Genomic DNA, 16,037 nt, shown 5'->3' on the forward strand with positions numbered 1-16,037 from the left:
AGAGAGAGCAAACAAAAACAACGCGAGCGGTATAATCGCGTGATAGAATTTGCGGGGTTAAGTGAGCCGAGGTTCCGAGAGAAGTGGAAGGGAGCCCAGCGCAATGCCTATAATAAAGCCCACTGTGTCTCGAAATGTTCTGGAACTCTAATCATGTAACCACAAGAATTATATTAATAACATCACTGGCAAAATAATTAGCGCCAGCAATACAAACTTTTCTCTGCTGCTACTGTTCTGTACTGTTCATTATGTTACATTTGCAACAGTAAAATGCAGAAATCGGAAAACATAACGCAAAACATGTCAGAACATGAAATTTATGCTGTCAGATATATCTAGACTAAGGCGGCACTAGACATATGACAAAGGAAATATGCAGGGGGGGGGGAAATAATTTTGCGAACAACTATTAAGTGTAATTTAAAATATTTTGTTATTTCTTTATTTTGTCAGGCAGCGTTTTCCTTATTATTGCCCATTTCATTTTTTTAAAATGTGTGACTATGTATTTGTATTATAGTAAAACACAGAGTCTTTGCTTAATCTTGGTTTCTGAGAAAATACGGCTGATTTTGTATAATATGGTACTGAACAACTGGGCATACAGTGTAAAACCCCACCTATACTGTTTCATTCATATTAGTCTACTTTTTAATAGATGCACATTGTTCTTTCAGTAATGTCACGAATATGAATTCAAAACACCTCCTTCCATGTCCACGGTACTTGCATAAAGAAATACTGTTTTCCTGATAGGTCTGTGAAATATATTTTCAAGGCTAAAATCTGATAGAAACACAAAGTAATCTTGAAGTTCAAGTTGTTACTACTACATATTCCGGCACAATTAAAATGCAAGGTAACAAATAATTGCATGTTGTTTTTAAATTTACACATTTGTACTGAAAAATTAGGCCTGTAACTTCATTACAATCATTTTACGTAAAAAGTGATTATTAATTGTTGGTATTATTTATTATTGATTGCTTAAACATGAAAAGGATGTCTAAATTTTTCCTTCCTCGTTTGCAGATCACCATAGGACAGCCTAAGCAATGAACAAAAGACATAAATACTTAACGAGGGACTTCTCCTTTCACTGTAACTTTGCAGTCAGTATAATTACGTGGTGATTTTTATGCCGGTGTTTAATTTAGAGTAACCCTCTGATGAACCCGCGTTTCCATGACACAACGTCTGACGTCACACGACTTAATTAGGGGGGGCCGTCTTCGGATTACCTGCACTAACATTTGCATTACAGTTTTTTGTTCTCTTAATTGTTAATTGATAAATTAGTCACTCGTCATTAAAAGAACTGTTTACTTACTGATGGAAGGGAAGTGTGTAAAGATGCAAGTACAGAGTTTCGATGAAGTCCGATGATCACTATTAGAGTCATTAATGTAAATTAATGAAAGATGTCTGGCACTGATTTCTGTAGGCCAAACACAGTTCACTGGAAGATCTTTCCATGTCTTTTGTGCACAGCGTTTCATTTTAATCTGTCGTTTGAAGAGTTTCAAAAGGAATATCATTAAAAGTGCTACGGCCATACTATGCTATTACCGAAGTTAATTTTACAATCTGTTTTTTAAATGGCAGTAATTGAGTAAAAGTAAACACAAGCAAAACTTGATTACAATTAAAAAAAAAAAAACACTTTTCACTTTCCGCTGTGATCTATTCTGTATTGTACCATATAAGTGTGATTTTTATATTTTTATACTTTCGTATCACGTATCGTTTCCAGAGTCGTTACACACGCAGTCGAGTTCTACATTCAAATGTTCATGTGCTCAGCATAAATCAGGCCTATACAGACACATCATAAAATATAAACTGGTGGTATATTTAAAAAAAAAAAAAACAAAAAAAACACACACATATATCAACACTCATATTTTTACGCAGCCTGTACATAATATTCAGCTGGCGTTCTATTGCAAAGAGCAGATAGGTAAATGACCTATAAAAATATAAATAAACGCGAATAATCGGACCGAAGCACGTTCTGAATTGTGCATATTGTGAAATTCACCCACGACTTTTCTTAAGAAACTACATTTCGTAGTTTTTAAAGAAATACTTTATTCCACATAATGTACTTCCGTCAATGCTAGTTTCTTTAAAACAAAACAAAGAAAAAAAAAAAAGAAAAAAAAAAAAAACAATAGTAATAGGATCCGGACAGAATGGGTAAAGAATTGCTCTAGTGGGAAGGTAAACGCTTCACTTCTCCTATTAGGAGTGTTTGGGGAGGTGATTTACATCCCTATTCTCCTCGGTTCTTGGACTTGACCGTGGAATTGAACCGCCGACTGTGAATGTGAAGACTGCCATTGAACACGGCCTCCTCTGGGGCTGCGGGGTCAACTCCAGCGGCCAGTCGTGCGCGAGAAACACATCGCGGGACCACAATGACAACGTTTCTCACACCACCAGCCCATTGATTCTCAACGCTACTGATCTGGAATTCCGCTCAACAGAAACTGCTCACGTAACGACGATTTCCAGTAAACATTATTACCAAATAAATATTCCTCTAAGGCTGCATGTGTCATTGTTAAAACAGCAAAGAAAGAGCGTAAAACACCGAAGTCGTTATATTCACCATTAAACACACGTCCTTACTTTTATAATTGTGGTGGGAATTGTTCCACACTGAGGAGCATCTGCGGTGCGGGGTGTCAGGAAAAGGTTCCAGTGCGGGAACGGTAAAGTGAGACACCTCGAGAAACTGGTCATTGGAGGAGAAAAAAAAAAAAAAAAAAAAAAAAAAAAAAAAAGTCAAAATAATCGGCTTTTCAACGTGAACCACGAACTAGCACCAAAACCTGGGGGCACATTCGGCAAAGGCACAGAGACAAGCAGGCAAAACGCACAGATTTTAAACAGGTGAATCCTCAGCTCTGTTCTCGGCAGTCCATTTTGTGTTGGTATTTTATTTCCAAGATGGGGATATCTTGTTTCTTTTAGGCGATCCTTCTATTTTTCCATTACCAAATCTGAGAGTCGCTTTTTTCTCACCCCCCTGTGTCAGGTTCTGGCAGCCATGCAGTCATTTTCGCTCTATCCCTTGCCCGAATCCATGATGGTCGGTATCATTTTCTCGATCCATCCGTTTCTTTCGCTATCCTCCGAGCCTCTAGTCTCTCCGAGAGCTTCCCCTTCTGACAGCTCCCGTCTGCAGTGACGTCACCGAGGCAGCAGGCGGCGGACTGACCAATCACAGACGTGCGAGGAAACAGAGTTGCGTGCGCGCGCGAGGGCGCGCGCGAGGGCGCGCGTGTGTGTGTGTGTGTGAATATGCTTGCGCGTGTGTGTGGCCGAGGGGAATTGAGACCCCATGCTCATGTGCAGGGCTTTCTTACTCCACTTTACACTTAAACTAGTATGTCTGGGGATAATTACTGAAATGTACAATATTTGCAGACGGACATGAGATATGTGTCTTTCCTGGAGTGGTGTTGCCGCACTAAAATATCAAGCTGTTTAAAGGAATACATTGTAAAATTAAGATATTTAAATCGCTTAACAAAATCGATGGTTATGATACAAAATAATACAAATAGTGAATTGTACATTTCTCTGTATACATAGCAAATATAAGCTCAATGGGTTCAGTTCAGGGTTTCGAATAAAGTAATGAGAAAACGTGAGTGATCGCCCGCTTGGTACAGATTTTCGAATATATTTTTATCAGCTGGAAACTTGTTTTAGTATCATCATGTGCTTCTCCGTATCTAAATGTCTTTAGCAATATTAATGAACAGAGAAACAGCCCGTATCCCTGTTGTGTGAAAAGGGAGCTATGAGCAGGCCTTTTTGTACATCACACACCATCAGCATCATCAGCACAGCAGCACATACACACACAGTGAGAGAAACACACACAACAACGAGCAAGCGAATCAGACGTGCTGCATTTTTATATTCCATATCACAGGACGCAAGCACGTGTTTAAACAATATTGAATTATAATTTCCATTATTGCCAACACAGCTATTAATAATGAGGAAAATCCTTCGGGAGCCTAAAGGTAGAATAAAGATAGCTGTGTCTTTCCGATTTAAACGTCTGAAATATTTTACATTCGCACAATTGTGTCAAATGACAATTTATGATAATAGCTGCGTAATTGCTGCATCTTCACCCTCAGTGGATTTTGCAGCAACCACCGTGACGGTAAAGTGGGATTAACATTTTTTGTATTCCCACAGCCCTTGGGAGAGGTCAGAACATCAGATCCCTCTAGGTGCTGAAGGACAACAGGTCATCAGCTCCGTCCCATTGGTGTCGCATGACGCGTGACACATGACCACGTACAGCGCGAGACGCACAGCGCGTGTACCTACCTGCATTTGCGCTCGTAAAAGTGTGTGTGGGTGTTCATGCGTGAACTGGGCTGGTGCTGAATTTGGTAGCAAATTATAACTCGACTCTCAAATGCGTAGCCGGTTTTAATTTGAGTAGTTTGCGCAATGTTATTCCAGCAGGGAGTAATTATAAACGAACGTATCAGAGTACAAGAAACAAATGGATCAGCGTGTTTGACAAAGCCTGCAAGTGGACTGTGGACATGCTGTGAATTGGTCTTTTTAACGTTGCCGTGTTTTAAGCGTATATCTATATAATGTTCTACGTCACAGTTTAGTAATAAAACAGTTTAAAATTTTGACTTGGACCCGGACATCCATCCATCCGTCCATCCATTTTTCAGTCGGTAATAATTAAATCGCATTGATTGATCGCGAGTGTGTTGTGCTCCTCTGCATCCTTCCTTACGCAGGACACTGAATTACATGTGGTCCAATGACGTTGAAATAAGAACGTCAATCTAACTTTCAGTTTGAACTTTTCTCACCAGCCCATAAAGAGGAAAAAAGCCCTTCTCTTTCACTGTTTGTCTTTACTTTTCAATACCGTCACAGTCCGCGAACGTGTCCTGCAATCTAAGTACATCCTAATTCTGGGGCTGCTTTAAATAAGCCTCTGTTGTTCTCACTAAGAGAGAAAGCTCATTGTTACTGCTACGCTCCTACAGTAATAAACCCTGTTGAAATGCAGGGTTTATCGAAGTCTGAAGTCTTGACCTTGTTTTCTAAATTATTATTATTATTATTATTTAGAAACGATTGTGATCAAATGTGACTTTCTTTGGCATAGAGGAAGTCCTAGAAGGTGGATTTGCTACAATGACATCATAGTCTTGGTCATGTCATGGCGACTTTATATGTGAGTTATTATTATTATTATTATTATTATTATTATTATTATTATTATTATTATTATTAATATTAATTTTGTCCCGTTTTCATTAGTTTGCTTTCATCATGGCCTTTTCAACTATTTGTTCTGTTTTCTAGATCGAACAATGGTGCTTGCAAGGGCAACGACGGCAGATAAACCACTTTGTATTCGAAGATGATCCGCGATGAGAATCATGTCTTTCTCAGAGGCCCAAGAGATGTGGTTTTTGTAGAGAACTGTCGCCTTTCCCTTTGGACTGCATGTCACCTGCTAATTGCACCTGTAGGCCGACATACTGTAAGTTATAATTGTGTTACAAAGCAGTGTATTAGTGTCACTAATACGCAAATTAATATTATTTGAATTACTTCACATACGGATTGAACTTCAGTACTGTGTCGTCATTCCTATAAATAAGCCTGCCGTAGTCGCGCGTTTTAATACCCTCGATGCTTAATGTGAAATGTGGGTTGCTAAGAAATTAATGTAGATTGTTAAGAATAAAAAGCGATAAAACTTAAATACATTAGTCTTATAAACATTTTTTTGTGATTCTTTTGAGTGTTGTTTTTTAGGCCAACCTTTTTTTATTGTTTACCCCCTATGTCAACACCACTTATTTTGATGTAGGCTGTTTAATTGCACATACCAGATTCTCATCTAAAGGAGAAGACGCTAAATAGTGTATTATTATTATTATTATTATTGAGACATAAATCACGGAAAATAAAATTGACAAGTATTTGCTTTTTAGGTATTACTCTGTTTTCCAAAATTAACGTCGTCAAGAATCATGTTTAAATTAAAGAAAAAGATTAAAAACATCGCAAAAGCAGCACGCATGATTTTTAAGGGATGACATGCAAATTGTAATAGGGACACTACGATTACAAGCAGGACAGGACATCTTCAGCACTGACAAAGAAAGGGTCGGTCCTTAACCTTTGCCCTTAAGGTTTTGTTATTTGTATTAAGTGGCCGTCTTCAATGGATGTCCAGTCTCTCAATTCACCAAAGGCTATTTGGGGTTAAATTATTTCCTCGTGCCTCTATTGTTGTACACGTTGCAAGCTTGTTAACTCAGCTCTTTGTATAGACTAAACTATCTATTCGTGTTTTTAAATGACCATCTTTACAAAATATACATCGCTCTAAACGTTTTATGCAGTATATCTGTAGAATTTCAAATGTGAAAATGTATTAATAAAGTCAGAGAAAAGGGAAAGATGCCTTAGTTCATTAATTTATTTGTGCATAATGTTGCTATTACACCGACCTTACTTGATGAAGCTATTGGAAAACAGCGATTAAGCCTCACAGACAAATGTAAAATGAGAAGAATTCGTAGTGTAAAGGGATGCGGGAGAACGTTTCTGACGTTGCTTTGCATGCTTTCTGTTCCCTAAATGAAAATGTAAACCTTTTAAGAAAAATCTACACGCTTCAGAGGGGCTGTCTTTATTAAAAACAAGCGGAATACATAATTGGAAAAAGTCATATTTTATGACCCCGTGGAATTTATTTTGGGATTCTCCTTACCACGAAACAGCAGTGAATCGGCACCCAACATTTTCTTTGACAATCCTGACCCCTAGTGGTTTCCTTCATTATAACTGTTTTACGACACGCCGTACGTTTTGTAGCTGTTCATTCCGCGTATATTAACGTCATATCAAACAGATAAACCTACAACATTTACAAAATACTGGCAATGATATTAATGCAATTTTATTAAGACTCTTACATATGAGTTTGAGTTGCGACAGCCAGCGTCCCTTTTCTGTGTTAACGTCATGTTTTGCAGTGACGTAACAAATCGTCAGGTATTATTGGGTCTCCAACCATTCAATTTAATTGTACTCTGGTTTGCGTTTAAAATGTAAGGACAATAATACTGCCACGATTTAAATGTTAAGTGTACTGCTCACTTCCCATGTAAGCCTTAAGATATTGATGCCTTGGAAGGACAAGAAACATGGTAACAACTGACTGACATATCCGTGACTGGCAATTCTGGCAAAATGCCGAAGGCAACTCGAAATGACCTCATAATATAGACTAACTCATATTGTTCCTGTGATGTTTCATAGTTTCCGACAAAGCAAAGGACGCGTAAGCCTGCAAAACGCTTCGCCGCTCAAGATTCCCATTTGTGAACAGTTTCCTTACATTTATATTTACATTTACATTTATTAATTTAGCAGGTGCCAAAGCGACGTCCATCTCGGAGAAAACTAGTATTACATAATGATTAATTTACCTAAGGCGACTTGCAATTTTACAAAACACCTTCACAATCATCAATGATTTACCTGTTTATGCAGAAGCATTTTTCACGTGAGCAGTTGTTGAGGGTAAGAACCTTGATCAGTGAGGTTCTACAGTTTGATGCGCACGATAATTAAAAGCTGAAGTATAATTTGGGCAGTTTTACAGGCAGGGCTGCAAACCACTTCCAGCTTCACTTTGCACTAAACTTGGTTAGGGATCTGAAGAAGGTGTTTGCTGTAACCTACCTGGCTATATCAATGTGAGGGAGAAATTAGGCGACCAATTAGTAAATCGATACATCTAAATCCTGGATTCTTGGAATATCTAGAGATTGGAGAACTGTAGCTTCACAGAGCTTCTAATAAAAATATGATTAATAAATAACGAAATAAGAATATTTCACGTTTACCCCAGGAAAACGAATTTGTCTGGACTAAAATTCCATTTCGGACTGGGTAATGTGCAGCTACTTGCACTTTTACCCGTTTAAAGGGAACATTTCATTGGAACAGCCTTGCTTAGATTACCCTGGTAAACGAAGCGACTAAAAAAAGTAGAAGTCGAACCTGCAGCGTTCAGGTCTCAAAGGTGTGTCCGAAATCATGTTTCCTTCTGTCTAATTCCACTGAGCAGCTGTGGTTTATGTCGTGTCATTTTATTACCTTCATTTAATAAACTTTCAAAAATAACTTAAACCTAAAATAATACCCTGCAGTATAAATGCGTAAATCATTGTAAGGAGCTTAGCACTGTAAGTGGTTTTGGAGAAAAGCGTAAACTGTAAAAAAAAACAGTGTAAAATGTAAACGTAAGGTAATCGAGTGATAAGGAACAATTGGGAACATACAAAATTCATACAATACGTCGGAAAATTTATTTCAGTAATTTAGATATTCTTTTTTCATAACTATTCAAACTCTGGCGGCTAATGATTGACGCATGATGATAATACCTGATGCCAGGTAACTGCGTTTGGTAAAATTAAAAGTAGAGTGCACTGTTTTTCATACATTTCAATATATGAGGTGTAACTATACTACAAATGACACAATGAAACAGTAGTCATAAATAGTCTTTAACCTCAACTGTCGCTGGTACATAACACTTACAGCTTTTATTTGTACAAATTAAGTACGTATTTTAATGTATGTAAAATAAGATTTCCACTCATTATGCATAACATAGGCTATTGCCAGAACTCTGGTAAAATAATTAAAACTGGATAATCATGTTTGCAATAAAAACAGATAAGTACTCAATAACACTCATTTATTTTTTTCTGCTCCCACAGAGGTTTGTAAATCTTAAAAGTAACCGAGGAACATACATTATTTACAATGAATACACCTTATTATTATTATTATTATTATTATTATTATTATTATTATTATGCTGCAGTAGTAGTTGTATAGTACGGGAACTATATTACTGTTCTGTAAACGGGAAACATCAAATTTCATGCCTGTCGTCCTTAACCACTATCAATGTGTTTGAAAAGATTTCAAATAGAGAGAAACATGACCCACATTACCGATAAGTTATATATGTCCGTTTGGTAGCAAGGCTTTTTAACTTGAGGATTTCTATCATTTTCCGCCACACCTAAATCAACGCAGACCTTTCAACAGACGGTCCCTTAGCAGCTACTTTTCAACATTAACATTCTCCATGGGCTTCATGACTTTTCCATTCCAGTATTAGCCTACAGAAAACTATCGTTGTGGCACGTTTTCCTTATTAAAGTGTCACCTTTCTAATTTAGTTCAAGATGTAAAGTCTGAGAATCCATTTTAAATGATGTAAGCCTTCTGTCCTTTTAGATGAGGCCGCACGGAAGATTTGCAATGCGGTAATTAAATTATAATAGAAAAAGAGAAATGCAAGGAAATACAGTGAATGTCTCAAATACTTACTTGCATTTATCATTATCACATTATCATCTACGAGGCAACCTCCTTGCATTTGATTTGGGGTTGTACCACCAACGTGGACTAGATATATACAAACAGATTCGATGAGGTCTAATGACCAATCACGTTTCATCTTGTAGTACATTAGCTGTAATGTTCAAAATATGGCTATAAATTTTAAATGCGCAGTCTTTAGCAATGTTTTTATTTTGCAGTACTATTCACGATCACCATATATCCATAAAATCATGTGACATCACCTAGATTTGGTCCAGCATTTTTCCCAAATATACAAAAGTGTAGCTGACATTTCATTCACACGTGCCACTGATGCAGGCTACGTCACTTCCACGTGCCAGAGGCGCGTGCCCGGAGCTAAGGAAACGCAGTGAAAAGAAAAGAATTTCTGTACGCTGTATTTTTAGTCTGTGCTTTGTCGTTCGCAAAAGCTGCTCTGATTCACTGCACGTTATCTAACGCAGAAAGAATTAAAGCCTGTTTTACGTTACTTCATTTAGCAGACGCTTTTCTCCAGAACGACTTCCATGAATGAATCAGAATCAGAACGAGCTTTATTGCCAAGTATGTTCACTTGAATGTTCACAATGAACGCTATCATTCTACTTAGTGATAGTGACTATGTAGTGCTATCAGCCCACACACCTATTCAGGTGACTTGCGCTGCTAGATACACTGCTTAGAATGAGTTACTCAGGTGCACATCGGTGAAATATGTGCTACATCAGTGAAATTATATACTCTCTGGGTCACTCACATACTGGTATGGGTGACTTAGTTAGTTACCAACCCACCTAAACAGCATGTCTTCTCGGACTGTGGGAGGAAACCGGAGCACCAGCAGGAAGCCCACGCAGACAAATGAAGAACTTGGTGCAAGCTCCATACAGACTGAGTGGGGATCCAAGTCACGTCCTGTCACACCACCCGAGGACTGTGAGACAGCAGCGCTCTTCACTGTGCCACCGTACCCCCCGCTTTTAAAACACTGCCTATTGCTTCCTGCACAAGGTGTCCCAGGAGAGGCTCGAGACCGTCGCCACCCTAACAAGCGGTTGACGAAAGTGACAGAGCGGCCGCGCTAGACACTGAAAAATCCACGGCCAGTGATTACGGAAATGAATCTTAAGTTAACGAGTTTAGAGGAGTAATGTGTCAAATATGTATGCTTACAATAAGACAAATGTAAATTTGGAATGGTCTTGAAACAGTTTGGAATTTCTCCCCGAGAAATAATGGAATAAGTAATTTTATTATCCGGTTTTTCGCTACTTTGTTTTCAGGACAGGGTTAACTGGGTTAATGTGTTTTTACCTAGGGAACAAATTTAAGTCTTGAGTGCAGAATAATTAGTTTCCTTTCCGTTGCTATGGACATCATTTTCTGTACTGCACTGCCCTCTATAGGTTGATCGTCGTACAGAATCACAATGGCAGTTCAATTTAAAACGTGTTTTTCTTAAAAATGTCACAAGTAGGGGAGAACAGAAACAACCGACTACTGGGTGTGGCGTGCGCAGTGATGGGAAAGGAAACTTTGATACCGGCTATATAATGTATTTAAAATAAAATGAAAGAAAGCGACCACGGCAGGACTCGAACCTGCAATCTTCTGATCCGAAGTCAGACGCCTTATCCATTAGGCCACGTGGCCTTGATTCGTTAAGACGTTCTTGGGTTGATCATTTCATATATTTGAACAGTTTTTCAGAGTGAAAATGCTAGATTGGACTGTCTGCAAAAAGTAATCAGACCAAAAAAAATGAATAAGAAAAACAGAAATAATCTTTCAGTTTGATTCAATTTAGGAGAGTCTGGAAGGCTCTCAAGCTTTTAGAACATGAATGGAGGCATGTGGGTGCATCTTGAATGTGACTAAGATTACACTCCTTGCCATCACACAACCCTTAGAACTTGCTGTCCATGGCAACAGACCACGAGGGAAGGTCTTCTCCAAACATAAACGCGTGTAGATATAAGGAAAAGGCAACAACTTTTCAACATATTTCTCCATGATTCTAGAGTCCAGGTTTAGTGTTATGCCTTAAATACCCAGGCCATTGAGCCAACCAGTAAGTAACAATGTGAAATTCTTCAAACATGCTGTGGATAAAAGGGAGCAGCTATGGATCCCAGCAAGTTTAAAAAACTCACAGTAAAAGGACTGATGACAGATCATTGAGTTAGATCATGCCAGCAGAAGACCAGTTATTTCTGGACACTGTCATGTATTCACAGCTGTTCCAGCTTTACAAAACTTTGTATTGACTGCTATGTTACAAGAGAAAAAATCTATATTTTTTCAGCGCTTTCCCTCCTGCTCAGTGTAACTACCTTGCATATTTTGTGTCAGTTGCGAACACAGTTTGAAAGAGCACACCTTAATCATGCAGATAGACAAAAAAACTATTAACTTACATTTATTCATTTATCAGACGCTTTTCCCCAAAGCAACGTACTTCTCAGCGAAAATACAAATTTGTGTATTACATTAGGAGAAAGAGAGAGACATAGTTGCAGACATGTGATTCTTAAGTAAACCTAGTTTGTTACTTTCCACTTGATGCACCAATGTTCATCACTCGAGTAGGTGCATTTACAGCTTAACCACACTAAAGTCTGATGATTGTGAACAGAGATGGGTGACCACTTTTGTGTAATAAAATGTCAGTATCCAGCAACAAAAATGTGGATGCAGATGCCTTCAATAGACAGCCCTGTGTCCATAACTATGTCAGTGAGAGCTTTGTAACAGAGCCCTGTAGAACCTTGTTGGAAGAGGCAGAACAGATCTAGAAGATTTAAAGATGCTTTCAAATGCAATGCAAGTTGACAGGGTGTGGAACACTCAATTTGGTATATTGTTTACTTGCCTGTAGGGATGTGTTGACTGTATGTGATGGTCATCTAGAGTGGAACTAGGGAGAGAAGCATCAAGTGATCTTTTGGCTTGTCTAAGCATGGACACCGGTAACAAAGGGATTCCAGTTTTGTTGTGTCTATTTCACAGTCCCACCAACCTAGAACCTGCACACTGGCTACTACCTATAGATATAGTTTTATACACAGTAAGCACACGTTACAGTTTTGAACTGTTTTTGAGATATTATAACACGTCGGATTAATACACTGGACAAAAACAATGGCAGCACAGTGTTAGCCTCACGTTAAGACTCTACTGAGAGAGGAGGCACCATGGCCCTATATGGGCCAGTGGCGCAATGGATAACGCATCTGACTACGGATCAGAAGATTCTAGGTTCGACTCCTGGCTGGCTCGTCACTTTTAAAACCAACACACCAATGACTTCACGCTTACATTATACTTAGAATACAAAGATTTGTTTAGATTTCAAGATGCTTTCAAACTCAGTGCAAGCTTACAGGGTGTGGAACACCCGATTTGGTGTGTTGTTCACTTGCCTGTAGTGATGTGTTGACTGTGTGTGATGGTCATATAGAGTGGAACTAGGGAAAGAAGCATCAAGTGATCTTCTGCCTTTCTAAGCATGTAGCAGTTACTGAGTCAAGTGAAAATACTTTACCTGGGTTTTTACTTAGGGAGCTTCAAAATAAACAGGAGCATGATGCTCAACGGCCGTAAGTCATCTTCTTTGGGACATGTGGTAGGAAGCCATCAAAGTGAGACGGCTACAGAAACATGTTTCTTAAAATCCTTAAAGAGAGGAAGAAAACTGAGAAGTTGTATGGAATACTGTACAGAATATAGATATAGAAATGAAGAAATGTAATGTTGAAAGTGAAAAGATCCACTGAGCACTACTAACAAGAACAAAGAAGAGATGCAACAAACTTTGACTTGCAGTCTTACGTCATGTTTTGGGGAAAATCCCCAGATTGCCAGCGCATGTTTTGTTCCACAGTGTACAGAGAGACATAGACATTTTGGATATTGAAAAGTATATGATGAAGATGAGGGTCTATTTAGAGGAAGTCCCAAACATTGTCCAGGCCAGTACTGCTGCTAGTCTACAGCATCAGCCAGACCTGTTCAACAAGAAAATCAAGGGTCACCACACTGAGGTAAGGGTCCAGGTTCTCTTGGTCACCAAAGGAGAATGTGGATGTAAAAAGCTACCTGAGAAGTGGGAGCCCAGACCCAATGTCACAGTGACCAAATATCTTATGTCACACTTCCTGTCTCAAGCACCACTACTGAACAAGAATAATTTATTTACTAGTACCTACTGTTATGAATCAACTTTCTACCAGTTTGTTATAGATGAAGAACTATTGTCTAACGAAGACTTTTAAATGAGCTGTGAGCATATTGATGGGCCAGTATAATTATTAAATGTTTGGTGCAAGTGCAGTAGCCTATGCATTTCAGTTAATTACTGTAACTGTCGCCATACTGATGTCATCAGTAGATTCAAGATAATGTGTAACTTCAGCGTCCAACACAAGGTGACTAATAGCTGTGAAATGCACACAAGAAATAGTACTTATAAAACACATTTGGTGCCAGCCTGAAATTCTTCACAACAGGATTGACGCATCTTGAGATAACACCATAGAGAAAATACAGTGCAGTTCACCCATCTGCGCCCAGGACTAAATTTACAGTACAAAGCGCCCTACATTTATGAGCACTGTCAACGGCTTACTGATATATATCTCATAAACACGTCCAACTTTCACCATCTTGTTACTGATCGCAAACTCTCGACTAAACTGTAAAATCTGGGGAAGCCAGCTAGAGTCCCACGTTCCTAAGCTTGGTGTGTTTTGCTACCATCTAATGACTTTGCGTGAAAACTCAGGTATACACAAAGTTGAACATGTTCGTATGTCCGAAAACTCGTAACTCGAGCGTTCATTAACACAGCGCTGGGTGCTGCCTATCGTTTTATTGCGCCACCAAAGTTCGCCGGCAGAGGGCAGTGCACATCAACTAAAAGGTCCTGAGAGACTTTGTCTTCATTACATTTCTTTGGAAAAGTAAGAAAACCTCGTCGTTTTTTTAGTACACAAGTTGCTAGTCATGCTAATTATTTTAAGTAATTTAATATCCCCATAAAATGCTTTGAAAAAAATCATCTTCGAGTAAGTTGCGTTACCGAAGCGAAGGACACCAGGCACAACGTATTTCAGTTTTGTGTCCGTTTCACTCCACCAGTTTTAGTTTAGCTAGAACCTGCACACAGGCTACAACCTATAGATATAGTTTTATACACACTAAGCACACGTTACAGTTTCGAACTATTTTCAAGATATTATAACACGTCGGATTAATACGCCGGAAAGAAAAACAATGGCAGCACAAAGAGTGTTAGCATCACGTCAGAACTCTGCTGAGAGAGGAGGAGCTACCGTAGCGCGCGGGCCAGTGGCGCAATGGATAACGCGTCTGACTACGGATCAGAAGATTCCAGGTTCGACTCCTGGCTGGCTCGTCGCTTTTAAAACCAACACACCAATGACTTCACGCTTACATTATATTTATGTAACATCAAGCCAAAATGTCTCTCGATTCGCCGTAAAAACAATAGTGATGAGAAGGTTCATCTGATACGGTTTGAGGGCTGAATAAATCTGCCTGAAGACATTTGCCCGCATGGAAAGAAAACGACATGGATACTAATTTGTGACGGTTCACCTGGAGTGTGAGGGCATGTGGCTGAGGAAGGACCCGGAGCCTTTCCCCTGTACCCAGCGTACTACACCTCTCATGTCCTCTATCTGCATATCTGTTCCTTTTTGGTCAATGACACATTTCACGGACATGAACATTATCATCACATACAGCAACCTGTTGATTGCAATAAATATTAATACGGATGCATTGCATGCACTCTTCCAGTTAAGGACAAACCAGGAGAAAAGTTTCCAATCAGGTCACATAATCATCCAGACACACACTGTCTGAAGCAGCTTGCCCCGAGCAGGGTTGCGGCAAACCGGAGCCTAACCCGGCAACACAGGGCGTAAGGCCGGAGGGGGAGGGGACACACCCAGGACAGGATGACAGTCCATCACAAGGCACCCCAAGCAGGACTTGAACCCCAGACCAACCCAAGAGCAGGCCCTAACCAAACCCACTGTGCCACCACACCCCCCTAATCCTTTATAACTCTTGTTGAATGATACTTAAAGCACAAGGAGAATGTTAAAATTATTAGTCTTGACACAGATTTAATATTACATCAGTATTGGTGTCTGTTCCATTAAAAATTACTGACAGACAGAAAGGAGGTCATGGGTCACAAGCCACCTTTGAATCTCTGCACACTGATACCAGGCTGGAGCCAAACAGGGTAGTTACAGTCTCTTCCAAATGGAAAGGACCTGTATATAATATTTCAGGCCAACATTTCATTAAAAACCATTTGATAAATGAAGTTAAAACACACAATATAAGATGCATTAATATGCTTTCTTTCAAGGTAAACAAGATTTAATGACAAAATGTTGAAACCTATGCAATACAAAAACAGCAAATACAACTACCAGTGCAGGGGTGTGAGGGCAGATTTATTTAAATAAAACTATAACTGACATCTCTGGTGACCTTAACAGTTTGTGACACATTGCACATTTTTCATTTATAGTATAAAAAAA

At 39.0% G+C, this 16,037-nt stretch overlaps 3 non-coding genes across 3 annotated transcripts; 2 read left to right on the forward strand and 1 right to left on the reverse strand.

Annotated features, from left to right (window-relative positions):
- Nucleotides 1-11,036: 11,036 nt before the first annotated feature.
- trnar-ucg (transfer RNA arginine (anticodon UCG)) lies at nt 11,037-11,109 on the reverse strand. The gene has a single exon. It is a non-coding gene; the product is annotated as a tRNA-Arg (tRNA).
- A 1,553-nt stretch (nt 11,110-12,662) lies between these two features.
- trnar-acg (transfer RNA arginine (anticodon ACG)) lies at nt 12,663-12,735 on the forward strand. The gene has a single exon. It is a non-coding gene; the product is annotated as a tRNA-Arg (tRNA).
- Nucleotides 12,736-14,799: 2,064 nt separating this feature from the next.
- On the forward strand, nt 14,800-14,872 carry trnar-acg (transfer RNA arginine (anticodon ACG)). Its single transcript has one exon. It is a non-coding gene; the product is annotated as a tRNA-Arg (tRNA).
- The last annotated feature ends 1,165 nt before the right edge of the window (nt 14,873-16,037 follow it).

The sequence above is a fragment of the Scleropages formosus genome, chromosome 11 (genome assembly GCF_900964775.1).
Source record: "Scleropages formosus chromosome 11, fSclFor1.1, whole genome shotgun sequence".
NCBI lineage: Eukaryota > Metazoa > Chordata > Actinopteri > Osteoglossiformes > Osteoglossidae > Scleropages > Scleropages formosus.